Source organism: Schistocerca gregaria, chromosome 10 (genome assembly GCF_023897955.1).
Source record: "Schistocerca gregaria isolate iqSchGreg1 chromosome 10, iqSchGreg1.2, whole genome shotgun sequence".
Lineage (NCBI taxonomy): Eukaryota > Metazoa > Arthropoda > Insecta > Orthoptera > Acrididae > Schistocerca > Schistocerca gregaria.
Window position 1 is genome coordinate 168,496,783 of NC_064929.1, and position 24,232 is coordinate 168,521,014.

The 24,232-nt window shown below is 41.7% G+C and overlaps 2 long non-coding RNA genes across 3 annotated transcripts in view; one reads left to right on the top strand and one right to left on the bottom strand.

Moving 5' to 3' along the window:
* LOC126293363 (uncharacterized) overlaps window positions 1-24,232 on the bottom strand; it is a 1,719,051-nt gene that overhangs the window by 1,656,344 nt on the left and 38,475 nt on the right. The window lies entirely within an intron of this gene.
* LOC126293362 (uncharacterized) overlaps window positions 16,140-24,232 on the top strand; it is a 216,603-nt gene continuing 208,510 nt past the window's right edge. For both annotated transcript variants that reach the window (XR_007552280.1, XR_007552281.1), the window contains exon 1: window positions 16,140-16,227. This is a non-coding gene — a long non-coding RNA (uncharacterized LOC126293362). The remainder of the gene's footprint in view (window positions 16,228-24,232) is intronic.

Below are 24,232 nucleotides of genomic sequence, written 5' to 3' on the forward strand. Positions count from 1 at the left end.
CAACTACCCTGGCCAGCAAGATCTCCGGATCTGTCCCCCATTGAGCATGTTTGGGACTGGATGAAGCGTCGTCTCACGCAGTCTGCACGTCCAACACGAACGCTCGTCCAACTGAGGCGCCAGGTGGAAATGGCATGGCAAGCCCTTGCACAGGACTACATCCAGCATCTCTACGATCGTCTCCATGGGAGAATAGCAGCCTGCATTGCTGCGAAAGGTGGATATACACTGTACTAGTGCCGACATTGTGCATGCTCTGTTGCCTGTATCTATGTGCCTGTGGTTCTGTCAGTGTGATCATGTGATGTATCTGACCCCAGAAATGTGTCAATAAAGTTTCCCCTTCCTGGGACAATGAATTCACGGTGTTCTTATTTCAATTTCCAGGAGTGTATCAGCATCTTTCCGCACGTACCCTCCATGAACCATGGTAGTTGAACTGTGCACAAATGAGTTATTGAGTGCTAATTTTTTGCCCAACGATGGATCAAAGAATGGGGATAACAAAATAGTTTCGTTATTTGTCCAGAGGGATGAGTAACTGTGAAATTAAATTCAAGTTTATCTGCACAAGCTGATTTTGTCAAACTTATTGCAAAGTCACTCCAGATGCCCTAACAACAATAGCAATAAACACGAAACAAGATATAATTAACGTCGGCGAAGTTCAGAAACAGAAGCACCTAATGGAAAGTTCAGGTCTCTAACATGTTATTTTGTAACTGTCTCAAATCCGCGACTCGACGACAGTAATTAGACTCATGCTCAGAGTGAAAGTGATTGAATGTCGTGTGACTAGGACCTCCCGTCGGGTAGTCCGTTCGCCGGGTGCAAGTCTTTCGATTTGACGCCACTTCGGCCACTTGCTCGTCGCTGGGGATGAGATGATGATGATGATGATGTTGATGATTAGAACAGCACAACACTCAGTCCCTGAGCGGAGAATATCTCCGACCCAGCCGGTTATCGAACCCGGACCCTTAGGATTGACATTCTGTCGCATTGACCACTCAGCGACCGGGGGCGGTTAGAGTGAAAGAGATGTTGATGTAAAACTGTGGCAGCCCGAACCTAATTGTGGAATTACTATAGGTTGTTAAATCCATCGCGACCTATCCAGCGGGTGCTGATAGTAAATCTCACCATCGTTGGAGCGAGAATGCGCTGGCTATGGGAGGTGCCGATGGCTCGCTACGTGCGGCTGCGTGGGTGCCGCTGTTACATTTCCTTCGGAAGAGGTCTGACCTTAGGAGAGCTGGTGAAGTCGTCGCCTGGAGCGTCGTGACCACAAACTGTCCCAACTGCGTTAACAACCCCGGAATGCAAGACGTGAAGTGACTCTGGTGCAAACAGAGCTCAGGGCACGGCAGTACTGCGGACGTTTCCCTCGTCTCAAGTAGCAATTGTGAACCAGAAAATAACATTTTTATTTCATCAGTGAAAAAGATTAAGCAGACGCCTTTGTACTCCCAATGGGGTGCATGCCGCTTGACCTGGAGCTAGTGAAGGCAGCCTTGCTATACTATACCATACATGGTGTAAGAGGTCCATAATTAGAGAACTTGTTGCTAGCGCACTCGAGCTGATGTAATTTCGATGTATTGCTCACGCGCTGCCTGCGATATGTAAGCTAGAAGAGAATCTGATACCAAAGAGCAGTATTGACTGCAGTAGGAACTGTGTAGCAGTAGCAGTATGTTGTTGCTAGCGAGCAGTCGTGTCTGGTGTATCGTGTTGGGTGGGCCGGTCGTGTGCAGCGATGGCAGAGCCTGAGCGTTGTAGGATAAGGTAAAAGCAGCCTCGCACATATGTAGTATTGTTAATCAAGTCCCATGTAAATGTTTTTAAAAAAATCTGTTAATAATAATCTTTCTCAAAGAAGTAGCTTTTGACATTAATCTCAATTTAAACAATTCAATAATTTCTCCAATCCTTGGCCATCCCGATTATTGAAAAGAAAAATCAGTTCTTCCCTTCTATATAAGACAAATCTATCGGCCAGCATTGCACTTAGCTGCGCCAGGAAAAATTTCTTATAGGAGCAGATATATACTCGTTATCCTGCGACCTAATTAAGGTAAGATTTTTCAGCTTATTCAGAATGATGTATCAGGGCCAAGACGCAGCATTGCTGACGTCCAAAATTTACCAGGTTAACTTGACTGTCAATTATTGAAAGGTTATAGGTTTGTCACATTGTATTATATTTTCACTGTTGGGTAGTTACGCCAAATGAGAGTATTATTCATATTATATTTTATTTTTGTGTGGAGGTTACAATGGTGTGGTTGGCTCAGACACTGTGTTCCCGTCTGCCGGGCAAAACTCTAGATGTCACATTTGCAAAGAAATAGAGATAATGTTAAAGGAGGAGTGGCAGTGACAGATGGAACGAGATACAGAATGGTAGGGAAACCTACAGCTGGATACCAGAAGTAGGAATGTGGTTGACAGGTTGGTGGAGGGTGACAGTTCAGCTGTACTCCTTAACGTGCCTGTTGACGGACCATGGTCTGAAAAAAAAAGGAACATTTTCCACCTAGGCATTGAAGAAAGTTCCAGATGTAATTGTGATGAGGAAGAGGATTCCAATCACATACTCTACACCTACACACAGTACACTGAGTCTAGAAGTCATCTCATAGAAGGAGTAGGACGTGAATCCTATCAGAGAAAGGAAACACTGATCCAAACAATAGCCAGCTTCTCTGCAATGAAAGTGTCTGCTGATTAAGCGTTTGAAATCAGGGACGTAACAAAAATAGTCACTGAGGTATCCCAAGAACCATCTAGGTACACTGAACAGCTAAGATTGCTACCAACAGCAGCAACCAATACCAACTGAAAACAACCAAATATGTTACTTGGCCTAATGATCCCTAAACAACCCTCAACTCTCACGCATTTGGAGGAATCATGGCAAAGTGTGGGGAGGTTGCGAGCTTCCTCTCAGAACCACTGATGATGGCCCTACATGGATCCTGCGACGCCAGTGGCAAGAAGCGTATGTCGGAGGGCAAAGAAAATCAGCCACATGGACAGGAACTAGCCGAGTTCCTGGGAAACTGGTGATCGACGCGTGTGGCCTGGCCAGTCTGGTGACTGTATGTTGTACCCATGAGTATCTCCGTAATTACGAACTTGCTATACATGCTATGCTGCTGGCAAATGGGTCGCTGTCAGCAGTGGCGGCAGCGCCTATTCATGGTTTGCTGTGGGCACCGAACAGGGTGGCTAAACGCGCTCTTCAACTGGAAGGTCCGTTCCCTTATAAAGGATAGTGTTTCCCAGCTGCTTCCCTTCATTGTGGTGGAGTTGGGTAGTGGATACATGGGATGGTTTTCAAGAGAGGATGAACAAAAGGTCGGGGATCCTTGACGATGATCCACCTGTGGCAAGGGGAAACCCAAACCAGAGCTGCCGCATACAATACTGTACTCCGTGAAGCCTAGGAAAAATGAGGTCCTCTCAATGAAGTGTACTGGAAGCCCTTTTCCAGAAACTTGCGTCTAAAAATTTTGCGTCATAACACTGCCGGCCAGTACCAGTGTCCTATATTTGGCACCTTTTACACTTTGTTTTCTAGCTTGGGAACATAAAAAGAGAAAAAAGAAAGGGAAAAACGTTAAGCTAGACGCTGAGCCGGCGGCTTTCAAGATAAGCATCTCTCCTGGAAAGTTCTCTCTGAACAATGGCTCAAAAACTGACCGCGTTATTTATCAAATCCTCTTTTCAGCAGAGAAACGTTTCCCAGATGCTGTTAGGTGAAAAATGTTACAGACCTCCACTGATTGACAAGGTCTATCCAAGTAACAGACAGAGCACAATGCACGCCTGTCTCTAGCATTCGTTCTCCCCCTTCTTGAGGCCACCACCAGAGGCTGATATAACCCAGCTGCGGTTGGAGGGGTCGTTCGGTTGGACTGCCCCTGCTGCTCTGTCGTTGGCACAGCGTACAGAAATCGCCCTAGCTGATACCCGTTACTTGCAACGGAATCTCTACAAGTGTCTAAACGAAAGGGACGAAATCACCTGCACAGTCACTCGCGTACTACTTTCATTGTAAATAAACGTGTAACTTTAGGAGTCTCCCAGACTTCGGCAGGTTGCATACCAAATTGACTCTAATTTCCACTAAAATGTGCCTGGTTCGCTTAATAACGTATCGCCAGTGTGAGAAGAACTGAGGCATTCTCCCTTGATGCTTTTCAGACTGAAGCTGAGTTCACTGTCATTACTCTGATTAAGTATTTTTTTTTGTGGGACCTCTAGATTGTCAATGATTCGTTTTCTGCTATGCGTTTGAAAGATTCTCTAAAGATAATTAGTAGAGAACTTGTTCAAGACAAGCTCCTTTGGGATATATCAGAGCGATACAACTTTTCACTCTACGTATCGTCAGGCGCACATAAAATTAGCATGGTCACAAGTGAACGCAGTATGTGCAGCTCATGGGAAATATTGTTCAGGGCAAAAGATTTCAGTAATCAGCATTATCTGCTACCTCATTTCTCTCAATTCATACATGTAAGGCTGTATGGAGAGGAAGTGCGTCAATATAACATATGAAGTGTGGCGTTGCAAAATTCTCGGAAGTGAACACTGACACCGTGAAGCGATTATGAGCCCAGGCCATTGGATGAAGAGTTTATATTGTGGCTGGGGTTGTTTCTCAGACTCTGTGATGAGGTACGACTACTTTCTTACACTGGCCAATCGCGTCGTTGCAGGCGTCTCGGGAGATTCTGTGCAGGTGTTCAGGTCGCGTCGCGTCTGAGGAAAGTATAGCCAACAACCACTTCGTTTACACGGTCCTCAAAATCCTGCTTCCGGCAAACCAGTTTCCCAATCTGGTCACGTAAACTCTCTAATATCGATTTCTGCTGCCGCTATTTCGGCTTCGACAATCGCTAGTCGCTTACCCGGAAAAACTGTGGAGTTTCAGAATCGCGACTGCATTTAAATCTATAAGCCTCTTACTCCTGTTGAAACCGAAGCAGTGTGTTCCAACACACTTATAAACCAGGTTTCTGTCCTGAATGCTACCTCCAGCTACATAAATATGACCTATTAATAAATTTGGCTACTTGTCTGCTGTTCGAGAGTTTTTGAAGATTTCGCAAAGTAATACGAAAAAAAATGGGGAATAATTTCTCCGAAGTATCATACCTGAATTAGAACATTGACTCCACAGACCACAATACTGTTTCGTTCCGTCATCAGTTTTCTGAATGTTTTGATGCGGCCGGCCATTAATTCCTCTCCTGCGCCATCCTGCTCGTCTCAGAGTCGCACTTGAACCCTACGTCCTCCATTATTTGTTGGCTCTATTCCAATCTCTGTCTTCCTCTACAGTTTTCCTCCTGTACAGGTCCATCCAGTAAAAAGGAAGTTATTTCCTGATGTCTTAACAGATGTCCTACCGTCCAGTCTCTTCTTCTTGTCAGTGTTTTCTTTTCCTACTTTGCTGATTTTGTAGACAACCAACTTACTCCTTACCAGTCCATCAGATTTTCAACATTAGTCTGTAGCACCACATCTCAATCGCTTCGGTTCTGTTCTGTTTTTCCCACTGTCCATGATTCACTACCATACAATTCCGTGCTTCAAACGTACATTCTCCGAAATGAAGGCGTATTTTTGTTACCAGTGGACTTCTCTTGGCCAGGAATACCGTTTTTGCTTTGAATATTCTCCTTGCTCCGTCCGCAGTAAGTTATTTTTCTGGCTAGGTAACAGAATTCAATATCTTCATCCACTTCGTGATCACCAATCGTGACATTAGCTTTCTCGCTATTCTCGTTTCTGCTATGTCCAATTACTTTCGTCTTTCAACGATTTACTCTCAATCCGTATCACGTACTTATTAAACTGTTCATTCCACTCAGCAGAACCTCTAACTCTTTTTCTTTTTCAATAAGCAATGCCGTTAGCGGACCATATTATTGATATCCTTTCACCCTGATTTTGAACCTCATCCTTTATCCTTTCTTTTATATCCGTCATTGATTCTCTGATGTACGGAATGAACATAGGGGCGAAAGAGTACATCTCTGTTTTACATCCTGTCTAATGCGAGTACTTCGTTAATGGTCTCCCTTTCTTATTGTTCCTTCTTGCTTCTTGTACATATTCTAATTTCACCCTCCTTTTCCTTGTAGCTTACTCCTGCGTTTCTCAGAATGCCGAACATCTGGCTCCAGTCCACATTCCTCAACGCTTTATCTACAGCGACGAATTCCATGAGATTATTTTGATTTTTCTTCAGCGTTGCTTCCATTATCAAGCACCAAGTCTGACACTCTGGTGCCTTTAGATTGACTAAAACCAAACTTATCGTCAGCTGAAAGATCTTCAATTCTCTTATCCACTCTTCTGTGTATAATTTTAGTACGGTACTTCGAAGTGTAATAAACTGTGCGTCACAGGCTCGATTTGTACAAGACCAATATGTTTCTCATTTGTGACCTACGCTGTCTGTTGACCTGAAATAACATGAGCTTGTGTGGTGGAACAAATAATTTTAGATGAACCGTCTCTACTACCTCCTGCGTAAAAGTACTGCACTTTGTGTCATATTATTTGAAAACCTGTAAAGCTCTTATGGGACATAATTATAAGCGTTGCTTATTTATGTATTGCGGCACCTGTAATACAGGGTGTCCACAAAGTCCCTTTACAACTTCAAAATTTTATTACAACGGGACTTGTTGAAATATTTTAACAAAATTTCTTTTATTGTAATCACTGTTTACTAAAGTTTTTATGTATACAAAAATGTTGTGTTTCAGATACTCTGTTGATGGAAGGAACTGAACTTCTATAGAAAGGCAACTCCTCAAGAGAAGGCACAATGTGTGTCCTGGTTTACTGAGACAAAATCGGATGTTCAGACTCAGCGAAACTTCAGAACGAAGTATGGAAGAGATCCACCATCGCGCTCTTCAATTCGTGCATGGCACAAAAAATTTATGGAGACTGGGACAGTGTTGGATAAAGGTAGGAGCGGGCGAGCAAGAACAACCGAGGAAAACATTGATCGCGTTTTAAATGTCTTCACTGGGTCACCTGCGAAGTCCATCCGCACTGCTGCCAGACAGTTGCAACTACTACGCTGAACTGTGCATAAGGTCCTCCACAAGAACTTACGGTTGTACGCTTACAAAGTGCAACTGTTACAAACACTTCAGCCAAATGACAAGCCAAAACGGACAGAGTTTCCACTCAGCATGCTGTAACGTCTTTCGGAGTGTGAAGCATTCCTCAAGCGAGTTTGTTTCCGTGGCGAGGCAACTTTTCATGTTTGTGGAACATCAAACAGACACAATGTGAGAATCTGGGGATCTGAACTCCCCCATGTGACTAAGGAGCTTCATCGGGATAGTCCAAAAGTGAATGTGTGGTGTGGAATCCTGTGCAACCCAATAATTGGTCCATTTTTTCTTCAACAAGTCAACAATTACTGCAGATGTTTACGTCGACCTTCTGACCGAATATGCAGCACCATAGCTGATCGACTTACAACCAACTATAATTTTCCATCAAGATGGTACACCACCACGTCGGTTCCTCAATGAAACATTTCCAGGCAGATGGATTGGGACGGATGGGTCAATTCCTTGGACACCGTGTTGGCCAGATATCACTCCATTGGACTTTTTCTCTGGGGTATGTAAAAGATATCGTCTATCAGACACAGATAGGGGATATTGCTGACTTGAAGCAAAGGATTCGTAATGCCGTTGCCACCATAGATGACGCTATGTTACAACGAACATGGCAAGAAATCGAATACCGTCTGGATGTGCTTCGTGCAACTAAAGGCGGCCATATAGAGGTCTCTTCAACACTGTCAAAAAAAAGTTTATAAGCACTGATTACAATAAAAGAAATGTTGTTGAAATATTTCAACAACTGGCACTGTAATAAAATTTTGAAGCTGTAAACGGACTTTATGGAGGACACCCTGTATAAACGAGTCTAGCAAGTTTTAGGGAGCAAATATAAACGACTTGCATGTGGAGAAAAGGGATACGTGGTGGAATTCGAGAACAGCGGAAGAGTTGCAAGACAACACACTGTCTGACAGAAAAAAAATCCTGAAGTCATAGTCTGATGCCAATGTAGCTTTATACACGCTCATAACATGTACGGGTATCTAAATTGCCATTCTCTGTGAGACTTACATCGGCCACCAAGTCGATTAGTGTTGTGTGCCTTTACAGTTGGTACTAGTGCTCGTAGGACATGTAAGAAGCGTGAACAGCATCAGACGATGAGTGATCACTGTCAAGGTCACAGTGGTGCAGTGTACTTGTGTGAGACAGCGTTATCAGTGCCCGGTACAGTTTGAGAGAAGCCTCATTGTGGGTGTCCTGCTGGTCGGATCGTGCAATATCCACATTTGTGGTGCGTTCCGACGTTAGGATCGCCCGATGTTGGACCGCATTGTATCATGATGGTAGGCACACTAATCGTCTATGATCCAGTTGACTACGTGTTTTCACCACGAGGCAGGATCTTCAAGCACGTTGCAACTCCTTCACATCTGCACGTCACATCGGAGAACGAGTAATGGATTCCTCGGAAGAATCTGTTTCATCTCGCCTTCTTCATGCAACACTGTCGTGCTATCATTTTCCAACCGAACAACGCTCGTCCACATATTCCACGAATATCTATGAACAGTCTGTGTGATGTTGAGGTCCTCCTGTAACCTACAAGATACCTGAATGTATTCCCGACGGCACATGCGTGGGATCATTTCAGACATCAATTCAATCCCAGTGCCAGTATCAACGATATTTTATTTTATTTTGTAATTATGTAACAGGCGTATTTAAACTGTTTTAGCATGTAATTATCTGAACTGTTTCTTATTTAAATTGTTTTGTTAATTAAATTGCATTGTGTATTATTGAGAAAGAGCGGGAAACCGCGCATAGATACATTTTGAGAAAGAGCGGGAAACAGCGCGCAGTAATACATCTGTAATGGTAGCAGGGATTGTCTGCACCAAAAACCATTGTTGGCGGCGAGACCGCACTTTTGTAGCATTGAGCGTTGGAAGCGAGCAGTTGCGAGTAAGATGTGAGACGAGGCAGTCGTAGCTAGCGAGACATGAGAGGAGGTCGCTGTAAGCGAGGTATGAATTAACACTTTGAAAGAAGCGGTGTGCTCGCCAGCCACTCGCTATATGTAGAGCAATGCTAGTTTTTAAGAATTTTTGTAAAGAACTATGCCCCTTGTAATTGTTTGTCAAGATCGTTCTCAGAATATAGTTATGTAATTTTGATGGAAAATTAGGTATGTAGCGCAACGCTACTTTTTAAGAATTTTTGTAAAGAACTATACCCCTTGTAATTGTTTGTCAAGATCGTTCTCAGAATATAGTTAACTTCTACCAGATTAAATGCATTAAGAATTTTCTATCCCAAAATCATTCACGTAAATGCTTTACGGAATTTATTGTTATCTTAAAAGAAAAGTCTAAACTGAGCTTCAGCTTTTATCAAATCTAAATTAACTTCAACTTAAAGAATTCCAGTCACAAAGTATTATGAAACTCCACCAGCAGCTTATAATTATGTTAAAGAGAAGTAAGTATATTCATTCCACAGTTTGCTGTAGCAGTCAGATGGCGATCCAGTATAAATAATTAAAGGTAAGAATCAGTCTTAATAATTTCAGGTAACGACTGAGGGTCACGGCGACAACACATTTTATGTTTCGTCGTAATAATCAGCAGGTAGTCTTGACAGAGCAGCAGTTAAAAGATTTTAAGAGACGCAGCGTTCAGTCAGCAAGCAAACGTTCATCCAATATTAGACGGGAAGGTTTCAATTTATTTATTTATTTAACCTGATCAGATTAGGCCATCAGGCCTCTCTTACATCGGACCAGTGTTCCACACATGCAGCATTTCACACATCAGATTTACATCATGACCATAGTTTAAATGAGAATATTAGCTTACTCTAGTGACAATATGAATAGAGAGTAGTGACTAAGACCTAATATAGTAAATGCGGCAGTATTTTTACAACAGGTGCTATACATACAGATTATGATAAAAGCAATAATAATAACAACAAAAAAATGTAATGATAAACATGACTAAGACCTAATAAATTAAATGCTGGCAGTATTTTTACAGCAGGTGCCATACATACAGATTATGATAAAAGCAATAATAAGCAATAGTAATGACAGTAAAAAAATCAAATAATAATGACAAACATGAAAAGGATTGGCAATAGTAATGAAGGTTTGTGCAGATGTGTGTGAAGTAGATTTTTACTAGTTTAGCGTGTTTTGGGGAATGGAGATTTAAGGAGGGGGAAAGAGGGAAGTAATGAGGTGAAGTGCATTCATGTACAGAGGAAGGCATTACTGTTGCTTAAGTAGATACGTCATTAACTGTTTTTTGAAGCTGGACATGCTTTTAAGTTCTCTAACATAACGAGGGAGGTTATTCCAGAGTCGGGTTCCCGCTACTGTAAAGGACTTGGAGAAGGTGACTGAGCGATGCAGTGGAACGGAGAGGATTTTATTATAATGGGAACGTGTGTTTCTGTCATGTTGTTCCGACATGAGCGTTAGGGACGAGGAGAGATATGAGGGACAGTTTACATTTATAAGGCAGTAGATGAGACAGAGTGTATGGAAATCTCTGCGTTTGCCTGCACGCAGCCAGGACAATTTTGCATATGCTGGTGAAATGTGATCAAAAAGTCGAACGTCACAAATATATCGGACGCAGGCATTCACGACCAGTTCTAGACGTCGGGAATTTTCCTGAGAGAGGCCTTGTAGGATAATATCGCTGTAGTCAATGATTGGGAGTATAAGCGTTTGTACTAATTTCTTTTTCAGATCGAAAGGGAAGAGTTTTTTATATTTTTCTAGGACATGAAGGGATGCTGATGCTTTTTTGCACACTGCAGTTACGTGCTCTGTCCAATTTAGATTTTCATCTATTATTACTCGCAAACTCTTTGCCGAGGGAGAGAAGTTAATATTTGTTACATTTAGGATAAGAGGTGGTACGGATTCCCGATGTTTTGGGCTAATGAGCTTAGAGTGACCAACAAGTACCGCTTGGGTTTTAGATTGGTTTAGTTTTAGACCTATGTCCTCTGCCCATTTTGACAGTGCATCGAGGTCAGTATTGAAATTTTCAATAGCTTCCTTGAGATTGCTTGGTTTCGCACTTAGATACAACTGAAGGTCATCAGCATACATATGGTATTTGCAATAGATCAAAACCGATGACACATCATTGACATACAGAGAGAAGAGTATAGGACCTAATACTGAGCCTTGGGGAACGCCTGACACTACCTGCTACCATTGTGATTTTATATTCCCAGATACGACGAGTTGCTGACGAGACGTCATGTATGAGCGAAACCATTGCACTGCACTTCGTGAGAAATTTAGAGCGCTAAGTTTGGCCAGTAAGATGTCGAAGTCGACAGTATAAAATGCTTTGCTGAAATCTAAGAAGCAAATGATAGTCGCTTCTTGTCTGTCCATGGCAAGTTTCAGGTCATCTGTCACCTTTATCAGAGCAGATGTTGTGTTTCGATGTTTACGGAAACCTGATTGGTATTCGTCTAATAGGTTGTTAGTAGTGAGGTAGATGGTGAGCTGGTCATGAACTATATATTCTAAGGCCTTTGACAGTGTAGGAAGAAGGCAGATGGGGCGGTAGTCAGAGGGTGCTGTGGCTATGTCCTTTTTAGGCAGTGGCTTAATTTGTCCCAGTTTCCAGGCCTCAGGGAAAACACTTGTGATTAATGAATCGTTGAAAATGTCTGTTATAGAGGGCAGTAGTTGGTCAATAATAAGTTTTACCATCTGGGTAGTGATACCATCATGTCCAGTAGATGCTGATCTAATCCGCATTATGGCTTTCTTGACAGTACTGCAAGTGACGTGCTGTAGATAAAATTTTTCTTTGCTACAGTCGTTCAACCCCATGAAGTAATCAATGATTATCTGGTTTTTTTTTTTTTTTTTTTTTTTTTTTTTTTTTTTTTTTTTTTTTTTTGCGGTACAATTTTGGTTGAAGGTAACGTGAAGAAACGGTTTAGTCCTTCAGCTGGGACCATGTGATTTTCTGCAACTTTTATTTTGCCTAAACCGAGACTACGAAGATTTCTCCACAGGATATCTGGTCTACATCTATTGTCAGCTAATGTACGGGCATGGCTGAGCTTAGCGTTTCTCACCGCTTGACTGATTTTGTTTCGTTTCTGCTTGTATACAGCATGATTTTCAGGTGTAGGGCGTGTCTTGTATGCTCGATGTGCAGCATCTCTGAGATTCATGAGCTGTTTTAGTTCATCAGTCAGCCAGGGTGCAGGTTGCCTTTTTACTTTTCTGGTCTTTATTGGAGCATATTTGTCATACAGTTGAGTAATTTTGTTAGTGAAATCCTGGAGTTTGTCGTTTATGTCCATGAGGCGAGTAGAGGTCATCCCCCAAACTATTTCTTGTGCCTCAGTTTCGAGTTCAGGCTAATTTGTGTGTTTGAGGTCTCGGTATGTAGACAGTTTTTGTTTCTTTCTAGGACATTCTAGTGAATACGTCATGGAAATTATGTCATTTGCAGACATGCCAGGCGCAGACATATGAGAGGTGCGGATTATTCTGTTCGGAGATTTCGTTGCGAATATATCAATGAAAGTGTGACTGGTAGTCGTGTGATGAGTAGGTGCCAGCTCAAGTAGCGTCATATTTGAGGAAGAAAGCATCCTCTTAAATTTCCCAGTGGAAGGACTATTTCACAGAAAATTAATGTTAGTGTCACCTGCTATAATTACATGTTCATATGACGATTCGAGACTAGAGAGGGCAGTTTCGAAGCAGGCGAACCCACCTACTTTAGGAGGTTTGTAAAGGACACATATTAAGCACTTTCTGTTAAGTGATTTGATCTCTATGAACATATATTCCACTTGTTTATCTACATTGTTGTCGGATGTGTGTAGTACTGTGGGTGACATCTACGAAAGTTGTGAACTGGGTTACCTCAGTGGATAATACGACTGGATTGTGATAACCTTCCGAAGGAATCAGTATACGCATCCAGGTGAGGCGAGGTTTAACGTCTTAAAATTTCGTCTCGTCCTCCCCTTCAGTGTCCTCCTTATATTTTTTTGTTGTCAAGCAATCTGTATTATAAAATTAGTGAAAAGCAGTTTACTTCGCAATGGTTATTTTATTTAAAATGATACGTTTCGGCCTACTCTTGGGCGGTTTTCAACAGCACCGTCAGCTGATGCTGACTATACCCACAAGAGTCAGTTCCAGTGGCTGAGGTCTATTGTCTGTTTTGGACATCGTCAACTTCATCTGTTGGTAATGTTCTGAAGATGGTCTAAGACTAGGCTGAAACCGGAAATTTTCAATAAAATGACCATTGCGATCTGGACTGTTTTTCACTAATTTTATATCACTACACGTTGAAAATGTTACCAACAATTTTGAGCGTATATTTTCCTGCAACGAAAAACAATATTAAAAGCTTGGAGGTTGCTAACTTCACCTATGGATACCCCAGGAATGAAAACCGAAATGACTTCAGAACATTTGAAATATAGCAAATGAAATGTTATCTGATCGATTTCTACGGTTTCCAGATTGCCAATAAAACTGTAATAAATGGCTAATTTTTCACTGTTGGTGTTCGCTGGCGCACACACTACTTAATTCCAGACAGATGTAGCCGACGGCTCATTATACTTATAGCAATACAGGAATCATATTCGTTTTATCTACTTACGAAATAACGAGGTGGAAGCGCTGCTTGCCACAATCACATAATGTTACAAACGATTCGTGACTGCACTTCATATTGTGACGCTTCCTAATAGTACATCCCGCACGCAATCTGGCAAAAACATCGTGCCTCTCATGAGCAGTGCCACTACCTCCCCCCCCCCCCCAACCACTCCCTCCCCCCCCCCCTCTCTCTCTCTCTCTTTTTCTTCCCCTCCCCCCCCCTCCAACTCCTTTCACTTTTTTCTCTTGTGTTACGCCAGGTATTTACAGTTTGGTTTTTGCGTTGTGTAGCTGTAATCAGCCCATACAGTTACTGCTCCTGACGTATTTCAGGGGTCGCCTAGTGGCAACAGATGGTTTCCCATTGAAAACAAAATTGTTTTTAAATGAAAACTTTTACGTGTCCACTAGATAGAGAGCTCTGAAATTAGTCTACACCGATATACGTTTTGTCGATATGTATTAACAGTCACAGTAAAAACACCAAGAATAAACAGCAATCAAGCAGCCACTCAGCAGCGCTGCATGTTTGGCGGTAGCAGTCAGCGTGGGCCATGGCTGTCGGTGCTTGAGTCGATTTTTAGTGTCATTGTTAATGTATTTCCATGAAACAATATGTGCGACTACTCCATCGATTTTTAATATCATAGTTAATACATATCCATGAAACAAATACGTGGGACTACCCTATCGAATGGACTCATAAAATTACGCTTTCGGGAAACAAACCTCATCCTCCCCCGTCCTCTTTTCGATCTCACTGACATCCGTAAGAAAATCGTACTCCTTTATTGACACGAGAAAGATGCTTTGAGGATACCAGCTGTTTAAAACAACTGGCACACGGAACATCTATGCATCAACGGGCTAGCTAAACCGAATCAGGTCTAACATGAAATCCCGACAGTGGGAATCAGTTTTCGAAAAGTCGATTTTCTTCTTCCGAAACTTGTGTAGCATGTAAACGGAACAAATGTGTGAGAAGTAACGTCTCATTCGTTACCGGGTATACCCATTATACGAGGAATCACTGTGTAAGTCGCCACGCTATAGCTGCTTTCACCAATGTAGTTAACTGTCACTAATGTAGTTGTTTCCACTTGGAGGCTCCCGATTCTTACCCTGAAGCCGTAAAACGGTTTTACGTATTTGTTCAGAATGGGGAGGAGACGCTGTGAGATTGGGTTCTCGCTAACCTGTCAGTGTTCAATGACGTGTATTAGATGCTAAACTGTGTCTCATCGATAACTTTCCCTTTCCTCTATTGCGGGCCAATCTGATACTGCATGTGAAGACAACAGAGGGGCAGCTTAAATACAGAGCGATTCAGCTACCCCTTACCGAAGTCGCATTATACAACCCGCAACGTTATTTATGGCCTTCTCAAACCATGTGTGTGATATTAACATTCTCTCGCTCGATACGTGCTAACTAGTAGCCGGACAGAAAAAAAGGAACTAACAGGACGTTTATGAAGGAAATTTTCGCTGGAGGACACGGTTTTTTAGTTATTCCAGAAAAACGTGCGAAAGTTGTCTTCAAACGCAAGCCCGCTCCCACACTTAGCCTTCAGCCACCAAAATTTCCAGTACGCTGTTCATGGCATTCCCTCCTATAACTGTACAAAAATCTGCGACGACAAGAACTATCTCCCACATTCGACCTTCATCCGAAGCGTAGAATTCACACCCAGATCGTTTCTTTATAGCCACAAGGAAACGAACCAGATATATACCCGACACTTCGCCTGAAGATGACGGGTAGGAAACTCGTCGAAACGTTGCGACAACACGAAGCCACCACTGACCTGATAATACGATAATATCATACCAGTGAAATTCGCTGAGAATGCTTTTATTCTTATCTGCCAAATGTAACTTTAAAATGTCGAAGTATGTCTGAGATAAAACTATAAGGTGTGTCACTCCTACGACAAAAATTTCGTAAAATTTAACTTTTTTCAGTTGTGATTGTCGTTGTCTATTGTTTTATGGTTACGATTTTAGACGACAAGCGACTTTGTGGTCCAAAATAAAATGTTGGACGGTACCAAGAGAACGTTTTCTTGTTTTTGTGACCGAGAAACATCACTTGTGTGTGGTCGAAGCGGTCACATGTTCGACTAATAGCAGGCGGTGCGTGACAGCCACAGAAACGGCGAGTACAAATGCCTTCGACACGGAAGACGGAGAGCGGTCCAGCACAGTGCAGCTCGTGTTTTGAGCCGGAACAATAAAGAAGTCGGACACACCGCTAGGCGAGGAGGAGTCTAACAAAAGCCGCCCCCCTCGCAGGAGATGCGGGGAAAAAAGCGGGCGGCCGGACAGTGGGTTAAGTTTGGTGAGGGAGGGGTTGAGGAGAGTCGCATCTCCAGTCCCGGTCCAGTTGTTCTGCGGGAGACCAACCCGCTGCGCGTCCCGTACTTCTCTTGGTCAGGTAAGTGACGCAACATATGCAGTCGTCCGCACGTTCGTAGATAATATTTACCATCATCAGCACTTTCGACTATTTTAGGATGGCCCATCTAACTGCAGAAAAACATTGAGTATCATACAAGATGCTGTCATACGAAGTACTTTCGCAAATGCGTGACTGCCTCCATGAATATTCGACAATTTGCATTCAGGTTGCCTTGCAATCTATGAGTGATAATGTTGGTGAATGACATGTTTGTATGCATCTACATCTGCATGGATACTCTGAAAATCACATTTAAGTGCTAGGCAGAGGGTTCATCGAACCACCTTCACCATTCTCTATTATTCCAATCTCGTATAGCGCGCAGAAAGAACGAACACCTGTATCTTTCCGTAAGAGCTCTGATTGCTGTTATTTTATCGTGGTGATCGTTTCTCCCTATGTAGGTTGGTGTCAGCAAAATATTTCTTCACACATGAGGCTGTTTGTTCCATTGTTTGTTTACTATTTTGGCCGGATCGGCAGCAGGTTACATGCCGATCTACGCCGGTCCTGTAGGAGATGGACAATAAGAGGTACAATAAATAGTGCTATACGTTACAGGAGGCGCTCTCCATTTTGTATTAGGTTGCTCAGCACCTACGAAAATTTTTTATTGCGCCTTCATGGAATTCTTTCACATTTCTCTCAAAGTTTTTACTACAATTTTCAAATGGTTTTCAGCATGCCCTCGTTTTGCAACACTTATTTTAGTAGCGATGTATTGGTGGTCAAGTATTAGAATATCAGGGTTGCAGGTTGATGTTTGTTGTCTTCTGTGGCTTAGGAGATGAGTACATTATTCGTTTTACGTAATGATTTTGTTTTTTACCAATGTCACAGATAACAAGACGCATGTTCATACAACAACAACGGTTTGAAAATAAATACAGGGTAGTTACAATTGAAGGGCAAGTACTCTCGAAAGTTCATTGTCGGCCTCGATTGTCGTATGAAAGCGAGACGTGGTAGGTATTTCTATGCGTTAATGCGGAACCGATTTACGCTGGGAAAAATTTTAGTTCTGCTTTTGGCCACCAGGTGCAAATCTGGCGCTGTACTGTACCTCTTAGACATTTCCGGTGCTCATACTGAACAGATTGTATATGAGACAGCTAATAATTAAATCAGCATTATGCTCCTTTCACTGGTTTGACCTTTTCTGCCCAGATTCCGTTCCTAATCCATTACATATCGAAATATTTCTATACGCCTTTCTTGCATTCATAGCACCAGATTAGTACATGGTAGCCAAAATTGGAATTAATTTTCTTCATCTGTAATCAGTTCAGGATTAAAACATCATCAGAATTTCTAACAAATTTCGCTACCATACCATCATTACAGTCCACCTCGGGCCTTACTGAGTACCTGCACTTTAACTGGAACCACACTGTATTTGTCGTCGAAGACATTGATACTATAGGATCGTGCGTGTTCTTTCCTGTGACTAGACAAACAACTGAAATAATTAAATAAAACGAATATACGCGTCATCCGAGTCACAGGAAATGGCACGCATTAATCTGCAACAATGGTATACTGTGCTAGCATTTGACAACAGATACATGTTGCCTCATCTGTAATAGAACAACGGCGTGCTGAAAACAAGCTTAAGATTAAACTAAAACATTAAGAAAAGGGTACATAAATTCTACGAGAGCGGAATAATAAACATACGTAAATAATGAGTAATCTGACGCGAAACAGTCAGCGAGTTCATAAGCATATAGTATTATCTATTGTATAATTAGCCGGCCGCTGTGACGGAGTGGTTCTAGGCGCTTCAGTCTGGAACCGCGCTACCGATACGGTCGCAGGTTCGAATCCTGCCTCGGGCATGGATGTGTGTGATGTCATTAGATAAATTAGCTTTAAGTAGTTCTAAGTTCTAGGGGACTGATGACCTCAGATGTTAAGTTCCATAGTGCTCAGGGCTATTTGACCCATTTATTACATAATTATATTATTGTGCACTATCTGTAGGACCAGTGAAGAAGGGCTTCCAGCGTAATGCCCATCCGGCCAAAAGAAAATTAACAATAAACCAAGCACGTTTGTCTAACAATACAAACACATCATTCATCAATTAATAGAATCCGCTATGTTCTATGCTACGTTTGATGTTTTTTCAACACAAGTATCCATATATTTTTATGTGACCTTCCTTCCTATTAAAGAAATGGAAACGTGAAGGACTTAAAGTGTTGTTCGTGGAATGTTTTCTCATATTTCCGTACCAGCTAGAGTATTAACATTTGTGGAGCGCCTGGGTTTACAAGTTTCAAAATCTGGCGTTTGTACCTTTAGCTTCCATCACCACGTTCATGCTGCTTAACTGCACTCCTGTTGGGAACGCGAGGTCTATTTTACGTTTTATTATGCACTGTCCGACCTGTAATAACGACCAAACCTGTTTGTCAAATGAGTCGTTTCTGTCCACGGTTTTGTCAAAAAAGTGCGCAGACGTATCAAGCAAGATTCACCGTTAATAAAATGTACCGGGCTATTATGCCGTGGTCGAATGGATTTCACCTTAAAACCCACCAGTTTGCCCCCCATCTGCTGAGGAGATTTTCATCGTACTTCTTTGAATGTTCGGTTCACACCCTGCCTCGCTACTGACTACAGCAAAATTTCGCTTCTGCGCCGTGACGTCACATCACATGTTTTGAATACGCGAGCTCAACTGGCCGTTGTCGATTGCTGTCGTTCGCTGTTGGTATCACCGCATTATGGAAGACCGGTACACATCATCTTAACCGGGATCCCGATGTCACTAAATTTCAGAGCCCCCCCCCCCTCCCTTCTACTAAAATTCCCGGTGTGTTTTACTATCTTTATGGCCTTTATAACGTTTCATGATATACCATTGTGGCTGTCAGGACTTGTCATATCAAACTAAATGCGGTGGTCTTCTGGATGCAAATCATGTTTCGCAACAGCTGATACGTCACTCTCCCCTCTTCTGCAAATGATCTTGTACTCTTCTATTTAGTTTTTGACCGTTTGTACACCTCCCCCACAACGACACGAAATCCTATAAATTCCGGCTTTTTCCAGCTGTTGACAAGCATCCTTGGCTGATTTTAGGTGATCTTGTATCTTGCGGTTGAGTTTTTAGTTTACCTCGATATTCCGCTTTCTCAAGATGTTTCTTATGCGGTCAGTGACGTCCTTAATGAAACGCATGAAATCTTTTTCACCGGCGATTGAGTATCGCTATGATTTCTAGGCGGTGGTCTTAACGCTCTTTTTCACCTCAGCGAACGAATAACCATTCCTGTGCAATGTGTTGGTGACATATTTTAATTCCGCGTCAAGCAGCTCTGCTTCACAAATTTCCTTCGCTCTATCCGCCAACGTTTCTATAATGCCTCGCTTTTGTTGTGGGTAGTGGTTCCAATTCCGATGACGGTAACGGTCTGTGTGCATGGGTTTTCGGTAAACCGTGTGGCCTACGCTACCATCTTCTGTCTTGAAAACTAGCACATCAAGAAAATTTTATTTACGCCTGCCACCTCCTCCATGGTAAACTACATCTTCCGATTGATGCCACTGAGACGTTTGTGAAAACGACACTGTTCCTCCTTGCCATGCCGCCAAAGAGTGTTTACACCACGGAATGTTTTCCAATCAACCAAGTATGTCAAATTTAACGTGACTCTTGCAGCATCTGTCAAGTTGTGCGCGCCGTTTCACAAACTATTTTCACTCTAGTGCAAATGGCTACCAAGGCAGACAAAGCATTTTTGCATTGGCTTCAGTATTGTCTATAAAGGAAAAAAAGAAACGAGGCATTGATCCAGGGAATAATCAGAGTTAATCGTTATGTATACCAATAAGAATCTAATAAAGGATACAATGGACACACAACCTGATGTTTACACAACTTTGTCGGAAAGCTCTAACTTTCGATAATTTGTTAGAATTACTTCGCACTCACGGTGGAACAGAAGTCACAGTTATGCGCAAATCTGCTCTGTTGTACTCGGTCCTCTGATGAAAATTTACTATAATACCAAATCGTCCGTGGAAGAACAGGTGAGCTTCAACTTTTTTTTAAAGTTTCATTCTATCTTCTGTGTTGTGCGAGTTTCTCCTTAAAGTCTTGCTGTCTAATATATGATTAGAAAAGACGCAAAAACTCTGCTATTTTAGTAATTGTCATTGCTCATTTTTCTTCGTCTTTGATCGTACTTTACACAATTAGGGAAATTCACGAAACAGTGAGAGAAATTGTAGGACGGCGAGTTATTTATGTAAATACTCTTAAGGCTTCTTATAATGGTTCAAATGGCTCTGAGCACTATGTGACTTAACACTGAGGTCATCAATCCCCTAGAACTTAGAACTACTTAAACCGAACTAACCTATGGACATCACACACATCCATGCCCGAGGCAGGATTCGAACCTGCGACCGTACCGGTCGCGCGGTTCCAGACTGTAGCACCTAGAACCGCTCGTTGACAACCGCCGGCGCTTCATAAATAAAACAATTATGTCTATATATTTATTTCTCAAAGTAATTATCCTGACAACCGACATATTTCTTCCAACGACAGACCAGTTTGTTGATACCGTCACTCTAAGCTGTCTATGTTCACGGAGCCGCAACCTCATCTCCGCTTGCAGCTCTTCATCGCTGCCAAGGTGTTCTTTGAGGCCTCGAAGCAGATGAAAATCAGAAGGGGCAAAGTCCAGACTGTATAGAGGGCGATCGACAGTGAACTCAAGGCGTCGAACTGAGATGATGCTTCGCTCTTATGTGATCTGGCACTGTCACACAGAGTGAAAGAGAGCTCCATGCGTGGATGAACTCTTCGAATTTGCGATTACAGTTTTCTCATGCTCCGTCGTAGTTACACTGCACACCGCCATTTTACACACTACAATTTTGAGCACTCTAGCGGCAGGGGGTCGCAAATTTATAGATATGAAGAATAAAGACGTGGAATATTAGTAACAATTGTGTTATTCAAAACTCCTTAAGATTTTTTCACATACAAATTTCGGAAGCACTACTTTTCAGCACGCGAGAGCTCTTTCTTGCTAACCATGCACGATGGGACTGTTACACCAACAACGTCTGCCACGTTGTCCAATCGGCTGTCAAATTTTACTTTCAAAGACGTCAGTGAGACTATCTTTGACAAACATGCCAATCAAATTTACCCTGCCAAACAATTCTCCAATCTATTGAAGTTTCACAAATTGCTTGATTGTTTACACGGAGACCGCTCGTTAGGTCACAGTTGTTAAAGTATTTTGCGATTACAAAAATTTTGTTCGAAGATGACTTATTTTTATGTTGGGATTGTGTTCAGGATGTGAAAACACAAATACTGGCGTTTCATGCTCTTGTGATCAATAGTCAAGAAACTGTTGCTCTTTTATCGAAATTTGAGTGAAATTGAGATCAGTTGTGGATTAAAGCTACAAACACCAATTTGGTAATGAGGGTCTGGTTATACATTACATCCATGGGGTTAGTACCGTTTTGGGATTCGAGTAGGGTTCTTTGAGTTTCTTTTTCTTGTTTTACTGCGAATAGGCTATCTGACGACCACGTTCAAAATTCAGTTTTTCGTTCATTCTTCTTTTCTTTTCTTCCAGTATGCCTTTATCTGTTCACTATGTTTCTTCTGTCTGTCTTCAGACCATTTTCAACCAGTCTTTTTAGCTACCCTGTCTTTAATCCTTGCGTTCTCGATACGTTTTGACCAAAGTCTTCTCATTCGTTTGTATCTTCACTTTTATTTGTTTCTTTCTAAATCCTTTTTTACTTGGTTGCCCAAGCTTGTTGGGGACTTCTTACTCAAAAAATCAATGAAGTTTCGTATTAGGTAATCTGCACGTGTGAAATATTTTCTAAATTTCAGCATAACTTCGTTATTTCCAACCTTCTGCTGTGTTTTTGAGGTTCTAATATTTTTTTTTTTACGGTTCCTCTTCCTAGAACTTCTAATCTGTCTACATTATAGTTTAATGGCACGTATTCGCTAGCATATAGGTATTCTAGCTTCACTACTGTGTTGTAATGCCCCTTTTTTGAATTTTTGGATAGACACTTTTTGTTGTTGAGGGCTTTGGTGAAACTATTTGCTCTCCCCATTTTACACAAACTTTCCTCAAAATTGGCTCTGAGCACTATGGGACTGAACTGCTGGGGTCATCAGTCCCCTAGAACTTAGAACTACTTAAACATAACTAACCTAAGGACATCACATACATCCATGTCCAAGGCAGGATTCGAACCTGCGACCGTAGCGGTCGCGCGGTTCCAGACTGTACCGCCTAGAACCACTTGGCCACTCCGGCCGGCAACTTTCCTGTCTCTCAGATTTTTCCAAACTATTTTCTTGGTTTATTTCCCCTAGACATTTGAATCTTTGTACCGTCTCTATTTGGCCAGTATCGGTTTTCATGAATTTTGGAGCATCCTTAACGTTCGTTAAAATTTTTGTTTTTTATGCAGAAATTATTAAGCGAGCTCTGCTTGCTATCTCTTCCAGGAGATTTATATGTGTTATAGCGGATGCCACATTTTCGGAGAATATAGCAAAATCATCTGCAAATGCAAGACAGTTGATTTCCAACTTTTTTCTGCCTCTTCCTAATCTTATAGTCGAAATGTTGTGTTCAATAAGTATTTCTTTCCAAACTCTGTTTTCTGTAGCACACTACCAAAAAGAATTGGAGATAGGCAGTCATCTTGTCATATACCTGTTTTTATTTTGAAAGTATGTGAAATTTCTCTCATAAATTTTACTCTACAGATCGTTCACGGTTTTAGACTTTATGCCAAATTCTCGAATTATTTTTCGATAGTTTCTCTGTCAACAGAATCAAAACCTTTTTTAAATCCACTGACATAACTATAATTTCCTTCGAATTAAGTAATCTGTAGCGAATTATTGACTTGAGATTAAATATTTGTGCTGAGCATGACCTTCCTTTTCTAAAAGCACCTTGATATTCACCTACACGACTGTCTAGTGTTGTTTCTGTTCCGATTATTAAAATCGTAGGAAATAATTTATACGCTACTGGCAGTAAAGAGGTTTCTATGTAGTTCTTTACGTCCTGTTTATTACCTCTTTTGTGAAGTGAGTGCATCAAGCCAACTCTCCATTCCTCAGGAATTTATCCTGTTTTCCAGATTTCTTCGAAGAATAAATTAGCTCCTTTGCTGTATTTGGCAAGGACCACGTCAAATGTTCGCCTCTAATAGAATTTTGTACACTAGATTTGCTGTTTTTGAGTGTCGTAATTGCTTCAATTTCTTCTGTAGTTGGTGGTTTCGAGTTATTCGTATTTGTTTCCGTTTATGATAGTATAATTATAATCGTGTAGCTATTTGAACCTGCGGTCAAAATATTTATGTTATTGTTATTGGGTTATGTAAGGAAGTTCAGGTGATTAAGCTGTGTCCTTCTCAACGATACCGCCTGGCGTAGGAATTTTTCCATCCATCTCATGTAAGATGTAAATCGTAAAACAAATTTTTTTCAGTTATAAATATTGGCACAGGCACTGTTTTATAGACAGCACTTTTCGCTCTGCTCTGGGAAAAAACAACTGGTCATCTTTTAGGGAAATATTATACGAGTCTGGTAGATGAGCATTCTGGGAAGCGATCCTCTGGTACACGGACTGTTGCTTACTTAAAAAAAAAAAAAAAAATACATCGCACAATTTTAATTATGTACAATAAAGGCTAAAGTCAGTCCCTTAACTTTCTTGTTATTTTACTGAAAAAATGTCTAAATGTCGGTTCCAAAATCGTGCATCACGCCCCTTAACGCATGAGCGGAATATACACAGCGCACTATCAAACTACGGAAGATAGGACGTTTTCCGCCCGTCTACAACGACTCATCTGAGGATGACTGGCAGGTGTCCTGTCGAAACATCGTGAGTGTAGTAAACGGTGAGCAGCTGCAATCCCGGAAGTTCTTTGAAAAGGGTTTATGTAAGTA